Source organism: Triticum urartu, chromosome 1A, assembly GCF_056163025.1.
Source record: "Triticum urartu cultivar PI428250 chromosome 1A, HENAU_Tu73, whole genome shotgun sequence".
NCBI lineage: Eukaryota > Viridiplantae > Streptophyta > Magnoliopsida > Poales > Poaceae > Triticum > Triticum urartu.
In genome coordinates this window covers 231,179,966-231,204,917 of record NC_141873.1, presented here as the reverse complement: position 1 = coordinate 231,204,917, position 24,952 = coordinate 231,179,966, and positions in this window count along the sequence as shown.

Here is a 24,952-nt window from a genome sequence, read left to right as displayed (position 1 = left end):
GAGCGCTCCGCTCGGGAAGGGATCCTGCTCGATCCAAACGAGAGGAGGCGAGCGTGGAGGGAGGAACGGGCGATGGGGCCGCCGGAGTTTGCTGCCTGAAGGACGAGCAGGGAAGGGACGAGGCTGGCGGATCCGGCTAGGAACAGGCGCCAGCGGCAGGGAGGCGGCGATCTCGCGAGGATGGAGGGGGCAGGGTCAGAGCGAGGGGATCGGGAGAGATGGATGTGCGTGCATGCGCTCCCTGGTGACAGCGCTAGGAGGAAGGAGGCAGGGGAGATGGGTCGAGAGGAAGATGGGATCGGGCAGCGGTTCCCTGGCGGCGCAAGGGAACAAGGAGGACGGGCGCAGGGGATCGAGCGGGAGGCCTAGGGTTACGGGGGGTGTGTGACTGGGCCTTAGGGAGGCCGGCCCAGGGAGAGGGAAGGCTGCGCCTAGGGAGGTTTGGGCCGGAAGAAGTTGGGCTGGCACTCTTCTCTCTCCCTCTATTTTCCTTTAATAGAAAAACAATTAGAAATAAGAAAAAGAAAGAGAGGATTAGGGAATATTTTGAGCATGCAGATAATTTTCCTGGACTCATAAAAATGAGTTTGTACCGAGAAAAATAGAAAAGGCCAAGATTGAAGGATGTAAATTCGAACTCATTTGAATTTAATTCAAATGGGTTTGACTAGAACTTGGATTTAGCAGTGCCCAAAAATGTTCGGATTTTTGGAGGAACCTCGGAATATGATGAAAGAATAAATAGCAACGTTAGAGGCCAAGAGTTGTGATAACAAAGGCATTGAGGTTTATTTTGCAAGTGTGTTTCGGTTAATTTCAACAAATGGAATATTTAATATAGCTCCCTAATATCGGGAAGGATATGTTATAAAGAGAATCACCATGTGAATTCCCTCGGTTTAAATGGATCAAAGACCCATGCCATTTATTTAGTTGAGTTAAGAAAAAGAAATGACATGATGGCATGATGACATGATGCAATGATGAATGCAATGAACCAAACAAATCACACGACGAAACCCGGAAACCCTAGAAGGCATCTGAAGCTCCGGTCTTGGGGCGTTACAACACTCCACCACTATGAGAGGATCTCGTCCCGAGATCTAGAATGGCACAGGAGGGAAAAAGGAAGAGGAAGAGAAAAGGTAAAACTAAGTTGCTTCTTTGACAAACGAGTGAAACCAAAGAACCTTGCGAGGTTTAGTAAATTGTAAGAAAGAAGGCAACGGTGATGAACGAAGTTGAAAACACTCTGTTAGAAAAAATTAACAAGGAACACTACGAGAACCTTGTAGGTTGAAAAGCACAAGAAAAGGGGTTGCAATGGACGAGAAGTACATGCAAGCACTCCAGTTGAAACGAGATGTGAAACTTAATAAGATGAAAAGAAGTTGAAGAGATGACACATCACTCCAGATAAAAGGATAAGCATGAAAAGAACACGATCCTCACAACTTGAGATGAAGAGAGGAGTGAGAAACATCACAATGCCTCCGGATGAAGGAATAAAAGGTAGATCGTCGGAACAAAAGAACGGAGAAGAAAATGGCAACTTCTGCCTCCAAAGAGCTTGGAAAGCAACCTTGCAAGAATGGTATAACGAAATTGTTGGAAAACCAACAACGAAACAAATAAACTTGTAGTTGGCTTATGAAAAAAACTTCTTAAAATTATGAGGTGAAATTCTGCCACTAACGGAAAACAATAGATTGCATAGATATGAACAAGGAGACGAGAAACTTATTCACCGGAAGGATAAATGAAGAACTTGGGTCATTTATGAGCACCATAAATAGGAACAATCCTTAGGGAAAGCTTTAGGTGAAACATGACACAAGATAACTCCAACGAAGAGGTTGATTGGTTGAAAAGATGTCTTGAGCGAAGAGAAAATGATGGGTTTAGATATGTCACTCTTGAAAACCTGTGAATCATGAAACACGGAGGGAAATTATCAACAATGACATAACACCACCTCAGATGATAAGGTAGAAAGAATTGCATTTTGGAATGCAAGATGAAGAATACTTGAGCTCCTCAAGACAAAACATGTATTGAGCACCCTGTTTATTTGAGAGTAAAGCTTGGCGGATCATGACTTCGAGAGAAATCTTGAAGAACAAATGAAGAATGAAAATAATCATTGATGAACCACCATGTAGAACCTCCATGAAGAAACTCCGGTAACAAAATGATGATAAAAAAAAGAGAAGTTGAAAACACAAGGTGAAGCCTTGTAATGATTTAGATGGATCTCCGAGAAAGAAAAAAATGAAACAATTGAAAACCGAGATCTTGATGAGTCTCCGGAATAAGGAATTGAATTTACTCGATGAAACAAGAATAAGAATTATATTATGCTTATCCTTCACCAATTAAATTGAAGACAAGCAACGGATTTGGCATACTACTTATTCTTCTTGAAAAAGGATTGAGGAGAGATATAGCGCAAACTTGCGGAAGGTCTTCAACGAACCACCGGTAGGATTTGGGAGCAATGAATGAATAAATATAATAGGAACGGAAGAGAATTCTTGAACGAACCACCATAAGAATTGAACAAGAAAAGTAGCAAAAGCACAATTCACCGGGAAGAATTGGAAAATGAATGAAGATACTTGAGAGAATTTTTTAGATACAAGCGAAATGAAGAGATCCTGAGCTGATTTGGGAATATTTGAATGATGCACCGGTAAGATTTGGAGAATGAGAGCTGAAAGCTGAGAATGAATAAATTCTGAGATGATGGGCTTCGGAGAATCAAACTGAAAAGACTCCTGAATTGCTCCGGAAGGATGAAAAGAATTCCTACAATCGAAAACAATTATGAGAGGAAGGCAACAAGCTAGAACCACGAATCTTTGTAAGAACGCATAAGATTTAAGAGGAACCCTTCTTCGGTCTTCAAATGCAGAGAATAACAATGAGAAACACCACCATGAATTATTGAGACACTTCGGGATAATGAAGAATAGAAAGGTTGAGCCAATGGTGATAAGAATTTGACAGGTCTTGGAGAAAATACATAAGACTGATGATAATTCATTCTTACGTCAAACTTCGAAAAGAATTTGAGAAGCTCCGGGAAAATTAGAAGAGTCAGGTAAGATCCTGGGAAAGACCTGTGGGTTAGGGCCCACTCAAAAGAAACACCGTTGAACAATTTAAAAGAGAGATTGCGCCGGTTGAAATAAATGGCTTGAATGAGGTAACATCCTCGCAAAAGATGGAACGAAAGCAGAGTGGAAACACGAATCTCCGAGATATCTTGAGCACTCCGGAACAATTCAATAGCGAGAAGTGGATGATTAAGAGGTGCACCGGCACGAGAAAACATTTGAAACCAGGAAAAGAATGTGATCAAACACCGAAAGCTTGAATTGAAACCACCGAAGAAGAAAAAGAATGGAGAATGATGAACGAGTAGAGCATCTTCAAGAGAACCACCGGGTAAGAACGTTGATTGAAAAGAATGGAGAGACTTCACATCCATAAAATGGATAACGAATTAAGAAATCTGAGTCCTTGAAGAAAAAGTGTGGGAGGGCAGGAAAACAAGGCAATTTAGGACGGATGAAGCAAACACCGTTGACGAAAACTGAGAGTTGGTCTTGCGGATGTTGACAATGATCGGATCCACTCGAAGAGGAGCACACCGGTTGAAAAGGATTGACATGACAATCTCGATTATCATGAAGGATTAGTATTTCCATAGGAGTATGAGAACACCGCTTCGGAAAGGTATGGAATCAACACTTGACTTCGAAGCAACTCTGAAAGTGTTAGTGATCGACTAGAGGGGGGGTGAATAGGCGATTTTTATGAAAGTCTTCAAAACATGTAAGTTTCGAAGATAAGCGATAGAAATAAACCTATTATCATGCAGCGGAAGGTAGACTACACTAGGCAAACCATAGTCATGTATTCAATGAAGTGAAAGCACAATGACAAATAGCAGCTATGCAGTAAGGATCAGGTAGGAAGATGTTGAGAAGCCAATCAGTACACGTAATCGCTTAGTGAAGTCGAATGGTGACGCTATCGTACAATGACTTCACAAGAACCAACAGTAAGTAAAGGGAAGGGAAGGATGAAACTAGTGACTCATTGAAGATAGTGATTTGTTGGACTAGTTCCAGTTGCTGTGACAACTGTACGTCTGGTTAGGGAGGCTAAGATTCAACTCAGAAGACCTCGTCTTCACCTTATTCCCCTTGAGCTAAGGACACCCAGTCCTCGCCCAATTACTCTAGTAAGTCTTCAAGGTAGACTTCCAAACCTTCAAAGACTTCGTTCACCGGCGATCCACAATGACTCTTGGATGCTCAGAACGCGAGGCCTAACCGGCTGGAGGATTCATAGTCCTCAAGTGTAATAAGTCTTCAGATCACACAGACAAGAAAACTTAAGTGATGCCTAACACTCTTTGGCTCTGGGTGGTTAGGGCTTTATCCTCTCAAGGAATTCTCTCTCAAAGGCTTCGAGGTGGGTTGCTCTCAAATGACAAAAGCCGTACTTTAACTCTGAGCAGCCAACCGGTTATGGTTGTAGGGGGTGGGCTATTTATAGCCACTAGGCAACCCGACCTGATTTGTCCGAAATGACCCTGGGTCACTAAGGAACTAACACGTGTTCCAACGGTCAGATTTCAAACACACACGGCAACTTTACTTGGGCTACAAGCAAAGCTGACTTGTCCAACTCTGAACAAGATTCGCTCTCATAGTCTTCACTCGAAGACATAGGATTTTGGTTAAGCATCAAATCAGTCATTCTGACTAGTTTTCTTGGACACCACTTAACAGTATGGTGGTTCCTATGACTCAACAAAGAAGAAAAAGAACTATGAAAGATCTAAGTCTTCGCGCTCCATAATCTTCATGCGATGTCTTCTCTTGTCATAGTCTTCAAGGTGAATGTCTTCACATACCACCTTTGACTTCAATGTCTTCATACATTTTTATTGGTCATCTCTGGTAGGAAAACCGAATCAATGAGGGACTTCTACTTGTGTTATCCTGCAATTCTCACAAACACATTAGTCCCTCAACTAGGTTTGTCGTCAATACTCCAAAACCAACTAGGGGTGGCACTAGATGCACTTACAATCTCCCCCTTTTTGGTGATTGATGACAAACTAGTTGAAGTTTTCAACGGGGAATATAATATGTGAAATTGTAAAGGATAAGGAATTGTCTTCATAAGTTGCAAGGGCTCCCCCTGAAGATGTGCATATAAGTAATTTGCTTTTGGAATGCAAATGCACATGGCAGGTTGTACTTGTGGAGATCCTCTTCAACTTATGATGACAATTCATCATGCATGAAAGGTATGTGAAGATAATGACATGCATAATGAAAAATGGATGTCTGCAAAATGATCTAAGTGCGGAATTTATCATCGCACATGCGGAATTTATCATCGCATCACAAAATAGCAAATAAGTAGCAGACGACCATCGAGTTTAAGTGTTACAACTCAAAGAACCAAATGTATCAAAACGAGAGTTGTAAACACTAGGCAAAACATAATGTAACCGCCCATATGGACCCGCTTGAAGACTATCAAACTCATATGCTTCTCCCCCTTTTGTCAGTGAGGACCAAAAAGGTTTGAAGACATAGAGCATCTACTCGTTCCCATGAAGAGTAGGTGAAGCAGCAAGGTCGTCGGTGGTGTTTGGCGGTGCAGAAGAACTTGGAGCAGTGTCGATGCGTGTAGAAGTAGGGGGCGGTGAAGTGGCATCATCTTCGTCCTCGATCACTCTGGCATTCACAGTTGCCACAGAGGAAGAGAACTTAGAGTCTTCAAGAGATGGAGTTTGTCGCAGCACAGTCCTTCGGGGAGGTGTGGAGTCAAACTTGAAACATTTAGAGAAGCCATCCTCTTGAGGATAATCCTCAGAACACATAAGCGTCAGCTCTTTCCATGTACGCCGACAGGTTTCATGGGCAACAAAGGCATTCTTTGTGGCAAGATTGCGAATGCGGTTGACATCCACCAAGAGGCTTTGCATTTGGCGCTTCAGCCAGTCATGATGCCTATCCTGTTTCTGATGAAGAGCAACCAGAAGCTCTCGGTCATTGAGAACACAAGATCGCTTCTTGGGTCATTGGGCAATAGTGCTGTCAGTGGCTTCAGTAAGGGCACGATGAGGTGCACGTGTAGTACCAGCCAGAGGATAAACACGAGTGACTGCTTCAACTCCTTCAATGTTCTAAGTGAAACTTTGATGCTCCGCATTCTGAAGACTAAGAGGTTCCTTGGCAGGCTCTGGATAAATGGCTTCAATGGACATATCCACATCAGGCAGAAATATCCGATGACTGCGAGCAGATGGCTGATATGAGATAGCTGAGTGGAGTTTAATCAGTCGCATTATCCATGGAGCGTAGAACTTCAAGCCAAAAAGATCAGATCCTGATGCAGCAAGTTGGCGGATGAGGAAGTCTTGTGCATTGAAGCATTTGCCATGAAGAATATAGAAGACCAAAGTCTTCATTGCACCTTCCAGCTTTGCATGTGGAGAATGTCCTTTGATGGGCCAGAGAGTTTGCCTTATAATGTGATAGATAGTCCTTGGCAGATACTCAAGGTCTTCAACAAAGAACTCCTTAGGATATGCAGCATCTTGTGGCAAAGGCTTCATCATACTGAGCATCTGACTCATGTTCGGTTCAGGCTTCTGAAAGATGCTCTCCATAGCTTCACTATGAAGTTGACATCCAGGTTCATAGAGATCTCCAGGAGTGGGTAGACCAGTGAGCTCAATGATATCAAAGGCTTTAGCTTCGTAATGAACATTTCCTGTCATCCACTCAAGGACCCAAGTCTTCGGATCTTTGTTGTAACCACGTATGTGAAGTGTGGCATAAAATTGGAGCAGCAACTCTTTGTTCCAGTGCTCTTGGTCGGTGATGAAAGGCAACAATCCAACCTCTTTGAAGCAATCCAGAGCTTCTTCCAAGCAGGGCAGACCAGTTATTGCTTCGGTGTCAAGACGCATATGAGGGAAGATGCGACCTTGATTGTACATAATGCATGAGTAATAACTTCGCTGCGGATAGCTCCAGAACCGATCAGAAGATATTCTTTCCCTTGAGTAGGGGTTCTTGGAGCTATTGAAGAAGGTGTTGTCTGCTTTGAAGCCGTTGACATTAAAGGATCCAGGTGCTGATGCAGGACCTGGAAACCTGGGCAACCTTGGCATTGGCTTCTGTACCTGAGGCCTATGCTCAATATGATAGTCAAACTGAGGACCAGCAGCAGGCGCAGGAACAGAAGCAGTAGCATCATTGGCTTCGCTGACTTCTGGTTCATGGGTTGGTGTAGGCTCCGCATTTGCTTTAGCCATGACAACGTCAGTGGCTTCATTGGTGTTGGTGGTGGCAGCCTCAAGATTTTCTACCTCCACTTGATGAGCTGGAGGGTCGGGCATAGACACGTTCTCCTTGAGAACAGCTTCTTCAGTAGTTGGGGGAGTAGGGACACGTTCTTCTTCTTGGGTGTCATCGGCTGATGCAGCCGGAATGTCTTCAGCAGTTTTAGCCTTAGACTCGGAGACTTGAGACCTTGGTCCTTTGCGAAGCCTGCGTAACGCTGGCGACGCCTTTGGAGATGGAGTTGGCTGGGCCTCAAAGTCATCATCTTCTTCTTGCCGAGGTGGTGTGACTTGTTGTTGTGGGTGATCAGCTCATGATGCATCCTGAGCAATTGGCGTCAGAGGACGACCAATGCTGATGAGTTTGCTGTGCGTGAGCACAGGCGATGATACCTGTTGGTGCTCGATCTGAGGAAGAACTACATCATCTTCAACATTGTCATGGTGACCAATGTCTTCAGCAGTGGTGGGATCAACTGCTGGAATGTCTTCAGCTGTATGAGCCTCTGTGGAAGCAGGCTCATGGACAATCAGTTGGCGCTCTTGGTGTGTAGATGCAGGGCGAACCATTGAGATAGGTTCAACAACCAGGGGCTCTGTGGGAGCAGCCCGATCCTTCTTGGTCTTGCGCTTCTTCTTGGAAGGAGCAGCAACAGAGGCTTCAGGATGTTTCCTCTTTCTGGCTTCAGCCTCAGCAGTCCTCGTCTTCTTCAGTTCTGAAGCGGTAGATCTGGCTTTTGGCTTCGAGCCAGTCATGCTGGTTGGGAAGACAATGGGATGTGCTTCCTGCCTTGGTGCGTCGGGTTCGGCCATAGCGGGGTTCTTCTTCTTCCTTGCAGCCATCCTGGGGTTGATGCTAAGACGACCAAGGACCTTGCACTTCTCAGCCTCATTGTAGGCTTGCACACTCTTGTCAGCCAGGATCTTCATGCGCTCACAAGAACCTTGAGCTTATGCATGTTTCTTGAGAAAGGCTTCTTTGAGCTCGTGCAGCATAGTCTTAAAGTTTTTCACCTCTTGCACGCTGAGCTTGGCCATATGCTTCTTGAACTGAGCTTTCTCAAAGTCAATCTTTTGCTTCAGTTCGACGATGCGCTGAGCTAGAGCTAGCTCTGAAGCAATGGCGCCATGGAAGGCGACACTGAGGCCAATGGGAAGTTGCAGATCTTCAAAGCTGAGGTTGGGCGTGTCAAACCACTCATCAATGAAGTTGTGGATGATTGCCACATCAAAGAGAGGCAGATCATTGAAGATTTCTGCTTCTTCTTTGCTCTTGATCAGTTGCTCAAGAGCGTCATCTGCAAGATCTTCATCACTGGACAGATCAATGGCATCGTTGCGCAGAATAGCAGTAGTAGTCAGTTCTTGGCTGGTGTGTGGCAGAGGCATCTTGACTCTCGGGGGCTTGGAGATGCGTGACAGATCTTCAGACTGCACACTGTCTTCAGGAGGTGCAGTAGCCAGTGGCTTCGCCCGTGAGATTTTTGGTGCTGAGGCAGGCTTTGAAGCTTTAGGCTGCTTTGGCTTCTGCGGTTTTGGAGTAGGACCTGGGGCTTCATCAGTGTCAGCATCATCATCAGAATGATCCACTTTGGCACCTTGAACTGAGATGTGAGTGATGAGGCCATCCAGGTTGTAGAACAGACTGATGACATTGGGTTCTGCATCACGTGTGCCGTTAGCACGGGGAGCAGAGGGACCAGGGTTGAAGTCTAGTCCCAATGACTTCTTGTTCTGCTTCGCTGAATTCTGGGCAAACTGGAAGTTGTGCTTGAACAGATTGTCATCACGACACCATAGCGATGACGATGGGTCAGCATCCGCAGGCTGTGGTCCATGGACCATGCAGGGATAGAAGCCTTGTTCAATGGCTTCATCTCTGGACCTGGGTTGAAGATTTCTGTATAGGATGTCTCCCCATGGTCGCTTGATGGCATTCTTCTCAGCATATTCCTTTGTCAAAAACCTGTACTTGAACCACTGTTCTGCCCAATATCGTCGAATCCATTGGATTCGTGTCTTACGCTGATTGTAATCCTCTTCTGGATCTGTCTTGTACAGTTCTGAGAGGTCATCGGGCATATCTCTTGTTGTTTCACCTTGACGCTTTCTGCCACCCTTCCTTGCTGATTTCTCTGCAGCCATGAACTTTAAACTGAATGGCTTCAATACGTTCAAAGGCTTCAAGGGCTTTCGCTTGCTGGACAAACAGGAACTGGCTTCGGGAGAATTTATATGATGCTGTAAGAATTCTGCAAATGAATGCAGACTATGAGAACCAAGGGATTCTCCCACGGACATGTACCTGTGACAGCATTAAGGTGCGAGGGAAGGGGAAGAGGTCATATGCATTCTCAGAAGATTTTGAAGATAAATCAGTTTAGAAGACATTGACCTCATCGTGCGAAGACATTCACTCATTGATAAGGAGTTGGTTCCAGATTTGTACGAATCCACGGATCAGTACAAGTGAGGAATCTAACTACTTTGTGAAGCATAAGTGAACATACTAGGCATATTATGAGATGCGGTATGAGATAGATCCAACTTGTGTGAACAGAAACTGCTTGTGGTAGAAAGTGACGAATCTATAGGATCAAAGGGGCCGTAAAAAGGAAGTTTTATTTACCACACAAGGAACTGCTAGACGGAGTGGAAGAGGAGGCCGAGCAGTTCGATCGTCCGTGCCCTAACTTGGCGACGGAGGACACCTACGGCGACGACGGAGAAGACGATGTCCGCGGCCGGCGTGAAGACGGCGTCGGAGAGGTCGCGGAAGCTAAGCGCTTCATCGCTGGCGTCGTCGAGGGCTAGCGGTGGCGCTAGGGTTCGTGCGAGAGTGCAAGAAAGGATAATGACTGTGGTGCGGCATGTATTTATAGGGACAGGGACGGCACAACGTTATTACACAGGTGCCCCTAGCGATTCACATCTGAAGAACACGTGGCCATCATGCAACATATCGGAGGTTGTTCCACGTTCCCACGCATGCCTGGATTGTCGGGTGGTCGTTCCCACTTCTCCGGGTTTCAGGTGAAGGAATTAGCATTGAAAATGGACTTAATGTTTGTCTCTGTATCTTCTGCTGACAAGGGCACAGAGAAGATATTCGACATTTTCAATAGAATGCATATGATTTGGAGAGATAGAGTTTGAGATAGAAAGCATAGAGAGGTTAGGGTCCGATCACATTCACTTCGTTCAAAAGATTCAACAAGAAGACATAGCTATAAGTGAATGCTGTAGAGGACAGAACACTAGTATATATATATATGATCGACATAATGAAGATAATCATGAAGACATGTTGAGATTGAAGCCAAACCAGACGTGAAGGCACAGCAAATGTAACACCATGGGTAAAACACTTCAAACAGACGAATTTTGTGGTGGCGTTACCCACCGTATAGGAACTATTAGACCCAGACACGGCGCACAATTATCGTGGTGCTCCGAAGTCAAATTCCACATTAATGTATTCACACTTAGAATGTATGTCTTCATTGATTGAAGATATACTTTACTTCGTGTGTTGCACATCTAAGTCATCAATATGCATAAGTATTAGGATGTGTGCCTGATCACAGGACATTTGAGGATTCCAAGATATTTAGATCACACCATAACTTGCAAAATCTCTTCTCATCCAAGGGCTTGGTGAAGATATCTGCCAATTGCTCTTTAGTGTTGACGTGTATGATATCAATATCTTCCTTCACAACATGATCTCTGAGAAAGTGATGATGAATTTCAATGTGCTTTGTCTTCGAGTGCTGAACTGGGTTGTTGGCAATCTTGATGGCGCTTTCATTGTTGCAGTAAAGTGGCACTTGCTTCAGATGAATGCCATAGTCTTTGAGTGTTTGCTTCATCCACAGAAGCTGAGTGCAGCAAGATCCAGCAGCAATGTATTCAGATTCAGCAGTGGAGAGAGATACACAGTTCTGCTTCTTTGAAGACCAACATACAAGTGATCGTCCCAGAAAATGACATGTGCCTGATGTAGACTTGCGATCCACCTTGTCACCAGCATAATCAGCATCCGAGAATCCAACCAGATCAAACTCTGAGCCCTTTGGATACCATAATCCTAGAGTTGGGGTGTAAGCCAAATATCGAAGAATTCGCTTCACAGCTAAGTGATGCGATTCCTTTGGTGCCGCTTGGAATCGAGCACACATGCAAACACTAAGAATAATATCTGGCCTAGATGCACATAGATAAAGTAAAGAACCAATCATGGAGAGGTATACCTTTTGATCAAACTCTTTACCATTGTCGTCGGGACCCAGATGATGTTTGGCTGGCATTGGCGTTGTGAAGCCTTTGCAGTCTTGCATACCAAACTTCTTCAGGCAATCTTTGAGATACTTCTCTTGAGATATAAAGATGCCGTTGCGTTGCTGACGTATTTGAAGACCAAGGAAGAACTTCAGCTCACCCATCATGGACATCTGATATTGCTCTTGCATCATATATAAAAACTCTTCACTGTATTTCTGATTGGTGCAGCCGAAGATAATGTCATCCACATATATTTGGCACACAAACAGTTCACCATCATATGTCTTCGTGAAGAGAGTGGGGTCGAGGGAACCAGATTTGAAGCCTTTGCTCTTCAGGAAGTCTTTGAGTGTGTCATACCAAGCCCGAGGGGCTTGTTTGAGGCCATACAGTGCCTTGTTGAGCTTGTATACCATGTCAGGATGTTTTGGATCTTCAAAGCCAGGTGGTTGTGCAACATACACTTCTTCTTCAATCTTGCCATTGAGAAAAGCGCTCTTCACATCCATTTTATATAGAAGTATGTTATGATGATTTCCATAGGCCAGCAGTATGCGTATGGCTTCAAGTCTAGCCACAGGAGCAAATGTTTCATTGAAGTCAATCCCTTCAACTTTAGTGTATCCTTGAGCAACGAAACGAGCTTTGTTTCTGACAACTTGACCATGCTCATCTTGCTTGTTGCGATATATCCATTTGGTGCCTATTATATTGTGCTTCCGAGGATCAGGACGCTTAACCAGTTCTCATACATTATTCAGCTCAAACTGTTGAAGCTCTTCTTGCATAGCTTGAATCCATTCAGGTTCCATGAAGGTTTCTTCAACTTTCTTGGGTTCTGTTATTGAGACGAATGCGAAGTGCCCACAGAAATTTACTAGCTGTGTTGCCCTTGAACGAGTGAGTGGACCTGGTGCATTGATGCTATCGATTATTCTCTCAATCTGCACTTCATTTGCAACACGAGGATGTACAGGACGAAGATTTTGCTCTTGTTGATCATTGTCATTGTTAGAGGGATTATCTTCAGGCTGAGCATTGTCTTCAGGTTGATCAGGTGCGGAGATGATAAGTTCTTCTTCAGGTTGAGCTTCAGAAGGTATGATTTCTTCAGTTCCCATAAGTTTGATTGATTCATTGGATGGAACTTCATCTAGCACATTTGGCAGGTGCTCTCTTTGTGAGCCGTTAGTCTCATCGAACCGCACATCCACTGTTTCAACCACTTTGTAATGAAAAAGATTGAAGACTCTGTAGGAGTGCGAATCCTTTCCATATCCAAGCATAAAACCCTCATGTGCTTTTGGTGCAAATTTTGAAGTGTGATGTGGATCATTGATCCAACACCTGGCGCCAAATACTCTGAAGTAACTGACATTTGGCTTCTTGCCAGTAAGGAGCTCATAGGATGTCTTGTTCAGAAGCTTGTGAAGATAAACACGGTTGATGATATGGCATGTAGTGTCAATGGCTTCATGCCAGAATTTTCTTGGAGTCTTGTATTCATCAAGCATCGTCCGAGCCATCTCAATAAGTGTTCTATTCTTGCGTTCGAGGACGCCATTCTGCTGTGGCGTGTACGGAGCTGAGAATTCATGTGTGATGCCCAAAGTATCAAGATATGTATCTAGGCCAGTGTTCTTGAATTCAGTGCCATTGTCACTTCTGATGTGCTTTATCTTGGCGCCATAGTTGTTCATTGCTCGATTGGCGAAGCGTCTGAAGACATCCTGCACTTCAGTCTTGTAAAGGATTATATGCACCCAAGTATATCTTGAATAATCATCAACAATGGCAAAGCCATAGAGACAAGCAGTAGTAGTAAGAGTTGAGTAATGAGTGGGACCGAAAAGATCCATGTGTAGCAGTTCGAAGGGTTGAGTCATTGTCATGATTGTCTTCGAGGGATGCTTGGCCCTCGTCATCTTTCCTGCTTCACAGGCACTGCATAAGTGATCCTTCTTGAACTTGACGCCCTCGATGCCTATGACATGCTTCTTCCTTGCAAGGGTGTGGAGGTTCCTCATGCCAGCATGCCCTAGCCTTCGATGCCAGAGCCAGCATTCAGAAGCTTTTGCTAGAAGACATACTGCAAGTTGTGGTCCTGATGAGAAATCTACAACATACAAATAATCTTTTCGATACCCTTCAAACACTAGAGACTTGTCAGATTCCATAGGCAACGATATTTTCCAAACATCACAATCATGTTTAAATCGCAAAGCATTGAGACAGACATTAAGTTGAAACCAAGGGATTCAACAAGCATGACTTTATCCATGTGTTGATCCTTTGAGATTGCAACTCTACCTAGACCCAATACTTTGCTTTTACCAGTGTCAGCAAATGTGATGTGACTTTTGTCAGATGGACGTAAAGTTGAGTCCATGAGAAGGCTTCGCTTGACAGTCATGTGATTTGTACACCCACTATCAATAATCCATTCTGAAGCAGCTGGCGTCGTACCCTATAGTGCAGTTAGGGGGATAGGCTTCACGTAGAGAATTGTGAAGCAAAAACATTTGACGAACCAGTGGATTATTAAAGCTTGGATCGAGATTAGGACTGATAGAGCAAGTTGCAAGCGATTCAGAAAAAAAGTACATAGTAAGACCATTTTGGGCATTTGATCTTGCGCCCTACAAGATGTATAAGGTCCCCAACAATAGTGTCAGACAATTTTGGTTTTTGGCTGGAGACCTTTCCCTGCAAAAGAGAGTTAAGCTTTCTTAGCCACCCACATCTTCAGGGGTGGCTTCGAAGCAATAAGTCTAAGTGCAGTATCTGAGAACTTTGGCTTTGGAGCCCTAGCAAAAAGTCTTGCAGGTGGACAATAGTATTCATAAGAATAAGCATAATAGTTCTTGGTCTTATGAACATGGCGGTTTGATGAACCGCGCTCATATTCATAGGCCTGAGTATGGCTTCCTTGCAAAACATTTGCGTTAGTATGACTCAGGTGAGTCCTCTATCTGTATGAAGCCTTTGGACCGTATGAAGCCTGTGGTCTGGGGTTTGTCTTCTTCACCTGTGGTGTCCTGATGACATTCACAGGAAGATTCTCCAAACTCCTTTTCGGCACCCAGATCTTCTTCATAGGCGGTCCATTCCTGCAGTTAGTACCAATATACCTGGCAAACACTTCACCATTCTGATTCTTAAACAGTTTATAGTTTGCATCAAAGGATTCATCAATAACAATGGGGTTAGCACAAGTGAAGCCAGATAGAGTGGATGGATCTGCTGAAGGTTCCTTTGCAGCAACCCATGTGGTCATGGGGTACTTGTCGGTGTTCTGGGAACGGGGGTCCCCAGACTTGCCTGCCTACGGCCTGCGGCGTGGCTCAAAAGGGGGCCCAGCGCGGCCCATCTTCACCAACACAAACCCAAGACCCTCGCGAGGGGCCAAGCCTCGTGGGGCGGATGACGCGGAGCTTCCTCAGGCACGGCCTCGTCAGGCTGGCTCACGAGGAGGCGGAGAGACCAAGGCAGGATACCTCACGAGGTGCCTGTGACGCAAGCCGTTACGACCAAGGGCGCTAGGCGGGTGCCAGCCCGCGTAGTGTCCTCCTTTCCTCTTTGGTGCAAAGGGGGCAAGCACAGCCGCGGAGTACCGAGGCATCAGGCAAAGGTTGCCATTTCGGTGCAACGAGACCAAGACCAGGAGGACTACGAGACGGAGGTCACCGTGGAGCCCAAGACGGCGTCATCACCAGAGCTTTGCGCAGGCGAAGACTACTTTTGTCAGGATAGCTGATACTAGCTGTCCCCCTTCAAATTAGCCCGCCATTGTTGGCTCCCTTCCCGCTCGATATTTGGGAAGAGGACCAGGGCCTCTATAAATAGGACCAGCCACCCACATGGCAAAGGGGGGTGGAAGAAGGAAGGAGGCTCTTTAGAGAAAGGTTTCGATCAAAAAGAGAGAGAGAGAAAGGTGACTGAACTCCTCCCAGCAGTTCATCGCCCCAGCCAAGAACTGACCCTCGCGAGGCTGTTCTTCCTTGTATTGTTCATCATCATCAGCCCAAGAGGCAATCCACCACACACTGGAGTAGGGTATTACACCACAACGGTGGCCCAAACCAGTATAAACCCTGTGTCTCATGTGTTGTTCTTTCCTTAGCTTAGATCCTAGCAAGGCGGAGGGGTGCAGGTAGGTAGGTGGCGAAATCTCCACGCGCACCCCAGTGTTCGAACCTCAAGGGTCTACCGGAACCCGAAATCCGACATTTGGCGCGCCAGGTAGGGGTGCACCGGAGTTTTCTCTTCCGCCACTGCCACGGCCCGCCTCGCGATGGGTAGCGCGTCGCCCGCTCCGGCCGCCGGCGCCAGCGCGGGGGCCAGGGGGCTCCGAGCCCTGGCCCCAGCCCTGCAACGGGTACGGTGGCCGGACAAGCTCAAGCCAACGACGCCGCCGCGCGACGGCGGCACGACAGATCCGCTGGCCTTCTTGCTGGCGAGCGACGAGGCCCTCCTCGAAGCCGGAGGTGACGATAGGGTCGTGGCCGACTGGCTCCCCATGGCCCTCATCGGCGCCACGCACACATGGCTGCTCCACCCGCTGGCAGCCTCCGTGGCTTCTCGGGAAGAGCCCCGCAACCTCTTCCCCGCCCATCTCGCTGCACCAACACCCCCGGTCGTCACGGCCCTCTTGGGCGGCTCGCAGGCGCCACCTACAAGTCACCACGTCAAGCCGTTCATCCGCCGGGTCAGCGCCGCTTCCACGCGGCAGGGGGCTCCCCTGGACCGGGCGGCGCCCGAGACCGGCTTGACCTTCAGCTCGGAGGACCACCCCTCCAACTTGGCCTGCTCGGGTGCGCTCCCCATGCTGTGCACCCCCACCATCTGCCAGGTGGCCGTCACCAGAACCCTCATTGATGGCGGCGCGGGCCTCAGCATGCTCTCGGTCGAGGCCTTCAACCTCCTCTGCATACCCCTGGAACGGCTGCAACCCAGCCGGCCCTTCTCAGGCATTGGGGGCGAGTCGTCCAGCTCCTTGGGACAGATCCGACTCCCAGTAACCTTCGGCACCTACGACAACTTCCGCACGGAGCTGGTCGACTTCGACATCGCCCCCATCGGCCTCCCCTACAACGCCATCCTCGGCTACCCAGCACTGGCCCAGTTCATGGCCGCGACGCACCCGGCGTACAACCTCATGAAGATACCCGGGAGCAGCGGTGTCCTCACTGTGCACGGGGACACCGGGGACGCGCTGCGGGTGCTCAAGCTCGCCTTCAAGACGGCGGTGTCGGCATAGCCCGCCGACTTGGAGACCCCCGAGCCCAAGGGGGCTGCACCCGCCAAGAAGAAACAGTTGTTCACCCAAGACAAGGCAGAAACCAAGCAGATACCCGTCGATGAGGACGGGTCCACCAACGCCACTTTCACCATAGGCGCCCACCTCAAACCTGAGCAGGAGGAGGCCCTGGTCGGGTTCCTGCGCGCAAACAAGAAGGTATTCGCTTGGGAGCCTGACCAGTTGGCAGGGATCCCTAGGAGTGTAATCGAGCATCACCTCAACGTGTGCCCCAACGTGCGCCCTGTGAAGCAGAAGGCCAGGCGGCCGTCCATAGAAAAGCAGGCCTTCATCATCCAAGAGACCCGCAAATTAGAAGCCGTTGGGGTCATTCGCGAGGTCCGATACCCGGATTGGTTAGCCAACCTTGTTGTTGTGCCAAAGAAGGGAGGGAAGGAGCGCATGTGTGTCGACTTCACCAACCTCAACAAAGCATGCCCGCAAGATCCATTCCTGCTCCCCCCAATCGACCAGATCGTCGATTCCACTGCGGAATGCAACCTGTTATGCTTCTTGGATGCCTTCTCTGGGTATCACCAGATCAAGATGGCGGTAGAAGACGTCGAGAAGACAGCCTTCCTAACCCCGTGTGGGGTGTACTGCTACACATGCATGCCATTCGGGCTGCGTAACGCAGGGGCGACCTTTCAGCGGCTGATGCACATCACCTTGGGCCCGCAGCTCGGGAAGAATGTTGAAGCTTACGTCGATGACATTGTGGTAATGTCTCAGGAGGCCAGGACCTTGATACAAGACCTGGAGGAAACCTTCGCGAGCCTCAACGCAGTGAACCTACGGCTCAACCCAGAGAAGTGTGTGTTCGGAGTCCCCTCGGGCAAGCTCTTGGGTTTCCTCGTGTCCCACCGAGGCATTGAGGCTAACCCAGAGAAGGTCAAGGCGGTGGAAGACATGAGCCCGCCAAAGACCCTCAGAGAAATGCAGAAGCTCACGGGGCATGTGACCGCGCTAGGGCGCTTCATCTCCAAGTTGGGGGAACGAGTGCTGCCCTTCTTCCAGCTAATGAAGAAAAAGGGGCCCTTCGAGTGGACTGAAGAGGCCGACAAGGCGTTCCAGGATCTCAAGAGATACCTGACCAGCCCACCGGTCATGGTGGCTCCACGCCCTCAAGAGCCCCTGGTGCTTTACCTCGCCGCCACTCCCTACTCCGCCAGCGCAGCCTTGGTGGCAGTCAGAGGGGAGCGCTGAATCAAAACTGCGGCAGCAGCCCGGGACAAGGCAGAACAGGGACAAGAAAGGCCCACAGAAACTGCCACCGCGGCTGAGGAGGATCAGCCACCGCAGAGGGGCGCATCGGAGGCAGAAGAGGCCCCTCTCCCAGATGGCTAGTCTCAGGAGGCCTCATTGCCTCAAGAGGCGCCATGGTCTCCGAAGGGAGCCACCAGCACTGACGCACTCCACCTCGTTGAGCACCCAGTGTACTTCGTCAGCACGGTGTTGTGGGATGCAAGGGCACGGTACCCCATGCCTCAGAAACTCCTCCTCGCGCTACTGGTGGCCTCGCGCAAGCTGCGACACTATTTTCAGGGTCACCCCATCAAGGTCGTCTCGTCATACCCCCTGGAGAGAGTGCTCAGGAGCCCTAATTCAGCTGGAAGGGTCGCTGAGTGGAACATAGAACTGCAAGCGTTTCAGCTCGAATTCAGCACGACCAGAGTCATCAAGGGAGCAGCGTTGGCAGATTTTGTGGCAGAATGGACGGAGGCGCCAGGCCTGAAGGCCAACGAGGATCGGTCCCTGTCCCCGGGAAGCGAGGCGCCAGAAGGCTAGGTCATGTACTTCGATGGGGCGTTCTCCGGGCATGGCGCTGGGGCCGGGGCGGTGCTTATATCGCCCACTCAGGACAAGCTCTATTACGCCGTGCAGCTCTGTTTCCAGCAAGGTGAAAAGGTCTCCAACAACATAGCGGAGTGTGAAGGTTTAATAGCGGGCTTGAAGGCCGCGGCTGCCCTGGGGGTGAAACGCCTCACCATCAAGGGCGATTCGCAGCTCCTTGTCAATTTCTCCAACAAGGTGTATGAGCCGAAGGATGAGCACATGGAAGCCTACCTTGCGGAGGTCCGCAGGATGGAGAAGCAGTTCTGGGGGTTGGAGTTGCAGCATGTGCCCCGTGGCACCAATCAGGAGGCCGACGACATCGCCAAACGGAGATCCAGGCGGTTACCTCAGGAGCCTATCGTTTTCGAGGAGCGGCTCTTCAAGCCCTCAACCCTGCCGTCATTATCGAACACGGCTCAGCCCCGGGAGGAGCTCCCCCAGCCACCTGCCTCAGGGGCTCCGGCTTGTGGCCCGGCCTCAGGAGCACGCCTGCTCCTGACGATGGAACCTCAGGAGGGATGTTGGATCGTGGAGCTCCGGAGTTACCTAATGCAAGGGACCCTGCCGGAGAAGGAGGAGGAAGCGGAGCGAGTAGCACGCCAGGCCATGGCATACTGCATCAAGGATGGAGAGCTCTATCGGAAGCGACCAAACGATGTGTCCCTGCACTGCATCTCCAGGGAGCAAGGGAAGGAACTGCTGGAAGATATACACGGCGGAGACTGTGGACATCATTCATCATCACGGACCCTCGTTGGCAAGGCGTTCTGCAGTGGGTTTTATTGGCCCACCATGCTCAATGACGCCGTCGAACTAGTGAAAGCTTGTGAGGCCTGCCAGTTCCATGCCAAGCAGATCCATCAGCCAGCAGGAGGCTTGCAGACTATACCCCTTTCATGGCCATTCGCAGTCTGGGGACTGGACATCTTGGGCCCGTTTCCTCGGGCGCCCGGGGGCTACCGCTACCTCTACGTCGTCATGGACAAGTTCACCAAGTGGGCTGAAGTAGAGGCTGTCCGCACCATTCCCGCGGGTTCCGCGGTCAAGTTCATCAAGGGCATCGTGAGCCGGTTTGGGGTGCCGAATCGCATCATCACGGACAACGGTTCGCAGTTCACCAGTAACCTCTTCAAAACATACTGTGCTAACCTTGGAACGCAGATATGCTACACTTCGGTGGCACACCCCCGAAGCAACGGCCAGGCCGAGCGAGCCAACGCGGAGGTCCTGAGGGGCCTCAAGACCAGGACGTTCAAGAAGAAGCTGGAGGCCTACGGCAGAGGTTGGTACGACGAGCTTCAATCCGTGTTGTGGTCCATCCGCACAACCGCGACCAAGCCGACTGGAGAGACCCCGTTCTTCCTGGTCTACGGAGCCAAAGCGGTCCTCCCTCACGAGGTCAGACGTCGCTCCGCGCGGGTCCTAGCGTTCGACGAGGCGCAGCAGGACGCCATGCGTGGGATGGACCTCGTGCTGGGGGAGGAACGTCGCCGAGAAGCCGCGCTACGAGCGGCGAGGTACCAACAAGCACTGTGGCGATATCACTGCCGCAACATCCGCCCCAGAACTCTCGAGGTAGGAGACCTCGTGCTCAGGCGGGTCCTCTCTAGGGAGGGGCTGCACAAGCTCTCTCCCATGTGGGAGGGCCCATTCAAAGTTGTTCATGTTTCCAGGCCTGGATCCGCGCACTTGGAGACTCGGGAGGGGGTGCCAGTCCAGAACGCATGGAACATCCAGCACCTCCGAAGGTTCTACCCCTAAAAAGGCCCAGAGCCTGTGAAGAAGGCGAATGCCTGTGAAGCTATCACGTTTTGGAAAAGGCCCAGAGCCTGTGAAGAAGGCGAATGCCTGTGAAGCTATCACGTTTTGGAAAAGGCCCGGAGCCTGTGAAGAAGGCGAATGCCTGTGAAGCTATCACGTTTTGGAAAAGGCCCGGAGCCTGTGAAGAAGGCGAATGCCTGTGAAGCTATCACGTTTTGGAAAAGGCCCGGAGCCTGTGAAGAAGGCGAATGCCTGTGAAGCTATCGCGTTTTGGAAAAGGCCCGGAGCCTGTGAAGAAGGCGAATGCCTGTGAAGCTATCGCGTTTTGGAAAAGGCCCAGAGCCTGTGAAGAAGGCCAACGCCTGTGAAGCTCGCCGCCCATGACACTCTCACGTAATAATGAGTTGGGGCTGTACACGCCCCGGAGTCTCAGGAGCGCCGGCCTCAGGCCCTAGGGCTCCTTCCCACGCCCAGTGGCAGCACTTAGCTCCACGCTGGTGAGAAGACGTCGAAGACTAGATTAGGTGCTGGATGCGGCTTTTCATTTGCTTTCCGCAGTTGGCTTGTTCCTTCTCATTCGAAGTTTTATTGAAGTTGTTGTCGTCTTTGGCTTGTGGTTCTTCGACTTTTCACTCTCCTGCCTCGATTTCTCTTGTGCAAGGCCTCGCGAGGGGGGCTGCCGAGCGCCCTCGCGAGTGTTCCTATCCTAGTCATTCAAAGGTTTCGCGACCTGGGCCCATTACAGGAGCACCCCTCCAGTCCGTGCCCCACGGGCACCGCGACACAAACAAAGGGCCTGGGTCGGTCGCCCCCCACGGCCGGGGCCGGGAACTATCCACGCGTGGGCATGTAGCCGGAAGGTACGATAACGAAAGCAAAACGATGATTAACAGCAATAACCCAAACACGCCGCCGCGGGGCTCCACACTATTGTCTTTGTTATGCAGGAAAAAGGAAAAGAAAGAACAAATCTGGTGCGGCTCGCCTCACACCGGCCCGCAGGGAAGGCCCGAGCTGCCTCCGGAGCTCAGGCGGACTCCCTCTCGCGCTTCACCAGGGCGCGACGGCGGGCGGACACGTTACCACCTCCCAAGTAGATACGGCGGCGTGGAGGCTGACCGCGGCCGCCGCTTCTAGTCGCTGCCTGAAGAAGAACCGGAGAAGCTTGAGGAACCCTGAGCGCCGCCAGCCGTGCGAGAGCTGCCCTCTCCATCATCGCCGGAGCTGGGTTCCCAGCCGCGGTCGTCACCCTCGGGGCAACACCCTGCGCGGCGACCATCTTCCCCAAACACCCTCACGTAGAGGGTGGCATCGCCGTCGAACTTGAAGTGTAGGGTGCACCGACGGCTCAGGCCACGTGCGCGGGCAAACGTCTGCCAATCGTGGGCCAGGGACAGGCTCCCGGCCGCGGAGACCTCCAGTGAGACCCATGAGGCCCGGCTGCAGCAGCCGTCGGCTTGAAGCCAGAGGCCGTCCGAGGCGCCGGCCGGGAGCTCGCCAAGGAGGAAGCGAGGAAGTGGAAGCCGGGTGCTAGTCGGCTCCGCCGACCATATGACGAACTCCGGCAGCACTTCAGCAGCGCGAAAGCGCGGCCTAGGGGGACGCGCAGCCGGAGCGCGCCCCGGCCGCAGCAATCCGCCCGTCGCTGTGCTAAAAATCGCCTCCACGGCCGCGGGGAGCTACTGTGGTGGCCACAGGATGTATGCGAGGGCGCCCTCGGCCGCGCCTGGGCGGGGGAGAGGCGGGCTCAACCTGGCGAGCCTTCCCCTTCTCTGCTGTAACGCCCTCGATGCGGCTATATCTCCCACGTGTCGAGGCACGACTTAGAGGCATAACCGCATTGAAAGCAATGTCGCAAGTTGGGAAATAATTACACATCCCATGTACATAAATAATATAAAGGGGAGAAACATAGTTGGCTTACACTCGCCACGTCACATCAAAGTACATAAATAACATCCATCATACAAATCACTCATGGCCCGACTACGGTGCCAAAATAGAAAAGACCCCAAACCTGCAACAAGGCCCTGAATCGATAACCCCAACTAGGCACCACTACTGATCATCTGGAAAAGACACGTAGTATCGTTGAGAGTCCTCGTCGAACTCCCACTTGAGCTCGTAATCGTCAACTGGAGCGGAAACACCTGGACCTGCATCTGGAGTTGTAGTATCTGTGAGCCACAGGGACTCAGCAATCTCACACCCACGCGATCAAGACTATTTAAGCTTATAGGAAGGTTAAGGCAAGTGTAGGTGGAGCTGCAGCAAGCGACTAGCATATATGGTGGCTAACTTATACGCAAATGAGAGCGAGAAGAGAAGGCGAAGCACGAGCAAGAAGCTAAAGGAACATCCTGCGCAAGCATAACTCCAACACCGTGTCCACTTCCCGGACTCCGCCGAGAAGGGGCCATCACGGTAACACACACGGTTGATTCATTTTAATTAAGTTTAGTTGAAGTTATCTACAACCGGACATTAACAAATTCCCATCTGCCCATAACCGTGGGCACGGCTTTCGAAAGATCAATCCCTGCAGGGGAGTCCCAACTTAGCCCATAACAAGCTCTCACGGTCAACGAAGGAATAGACCTCCACCCAAGACACACCGATCAGACTCGGTAGCTCGGTACAACAAGATGATTCGACAGGTTAAAACAAGTCCAGCAACACCGCCCGAATGTGCCGACAAATCCCGATAGGAGCTGCACATATCTCTTTCTCAGGGCACACTCAGATGAGCAATCCGTACAACTAAAACCAGCCCTTGAGTTTCCCCGAGGTGGCGCTGCACAGGGCTCTAGTTCGGACCAACACTCAGAGGAGCACTGGCCCGTGGGGGGGCTAAAATAAAGATGACCCTCGGGCTCCGGAAACCCAAAGGAAAAGGGGGTAGGCGGCAAATGATAAAACCAATGTTGGGCATTGCTGGAAAAGCTTTAATCAAGGCGAACTATCAAGGGGTTCCCATTATAGCCCAACCGCGTAAGGGACGCAACAATCCGGGAACATAACACCGATATGACGGAAACTAGGGCGGCAAGAGTGGAACAAAACACTAGGCGAGAGGCCGAGCCTTCCACCCTTTACCAAGTATATAGATGCATTAAGATGACATAGCAATATAATGATATCCCAACAAGTAAATAAATGTTCCAACAAGGAACGGCTCCAATCTTCACCTGCAACTAACAACGCTATAAGAAGGGCTGAGCAAAGCGGTAACATAGCCAATCAACGGTTTGCTAGGACAATGGTAGGTTAGAGGTTCAATCATGCAATTGGGAGGCTAACAAGCAAGTGGTAGGCATCGTAGCAGTGGCAAAGCAAAAGAGCGAGCAAACTAGCATAGCAAAGATAGTAGTGATTTCGAGGGTATGATCATCTTGCCTGCAAAGCTGTCAGAGTTGACTGGATCCTCAAAAGCACACTCAACGGGCTCCTCGTTAGCAAACTCGTCTCCCGGCCCTACCCAACAACACAAACAAGCAACAAGAATACATTCAACCACGTGCAAGGACAAGCAATAAGATGCAAAGATGATATGCGATGCGGGATGCGATGCGGGATGCAAAATGCAAGACGTTACAGAAAATGCATGAGCTTGGCCTCAACTTGGAAAACCAAGTGTTCCACTGGATAGAGGGGATGAAATCACCTGAAAACGATATAAAGATCATAGGAATCGGAGCAACGGTGTGGAAATGGCGAGCGTTTTACGAAACGAACCGATCTGCGATATACAGCAAGTAGGCTCCTAAATGCAACGAAATGAACATGCTAGAGCCACCAAACATGAAAAGAAAATACATGGCAGTGATTTACACAAGATGTTTAACAAAACACTAGCATTGAGCCATAGGCAAATTCATCCATTCAGAGGTTCAAACAAGCATGGCAAAAATGAATATGCAAAACAGATTCCAGACTTAGTGAAATTAACACTAGCCTGAAATTTCAGATCACGAGGCCCTCTTCGGAGCAGCAAAACAACATGATACAAAACCTGAACATGACAAGTAAGAACATGGAATGGAGCTACTCAACAAGCTTAACAAAACACCCAAAGTGACCTGGGGCCAAAAGGGTTCACAAAATACTCTACCGAGCTCACGAACATAGCTCGAACACAATCAGTTTTCAGACTTAGTGAAAACTGAGACATGCAGAAATTTAACTCACGAAGGCATGTAAACGAGCTCGATGCACTCACTACGGTGCAAGTCATGGCAAGGAAAGCATATAACCAGCAAGAAGGCACAATATGATAGCTACACATGGCAAGAACAAAGGCATAGCATGCATGGAACACTAACGGTAGCATCGGCAAAATCGCAAACAAGTTGATGATCTGCCCAGATTAACAACGAAGCAAAAGTTGAGCT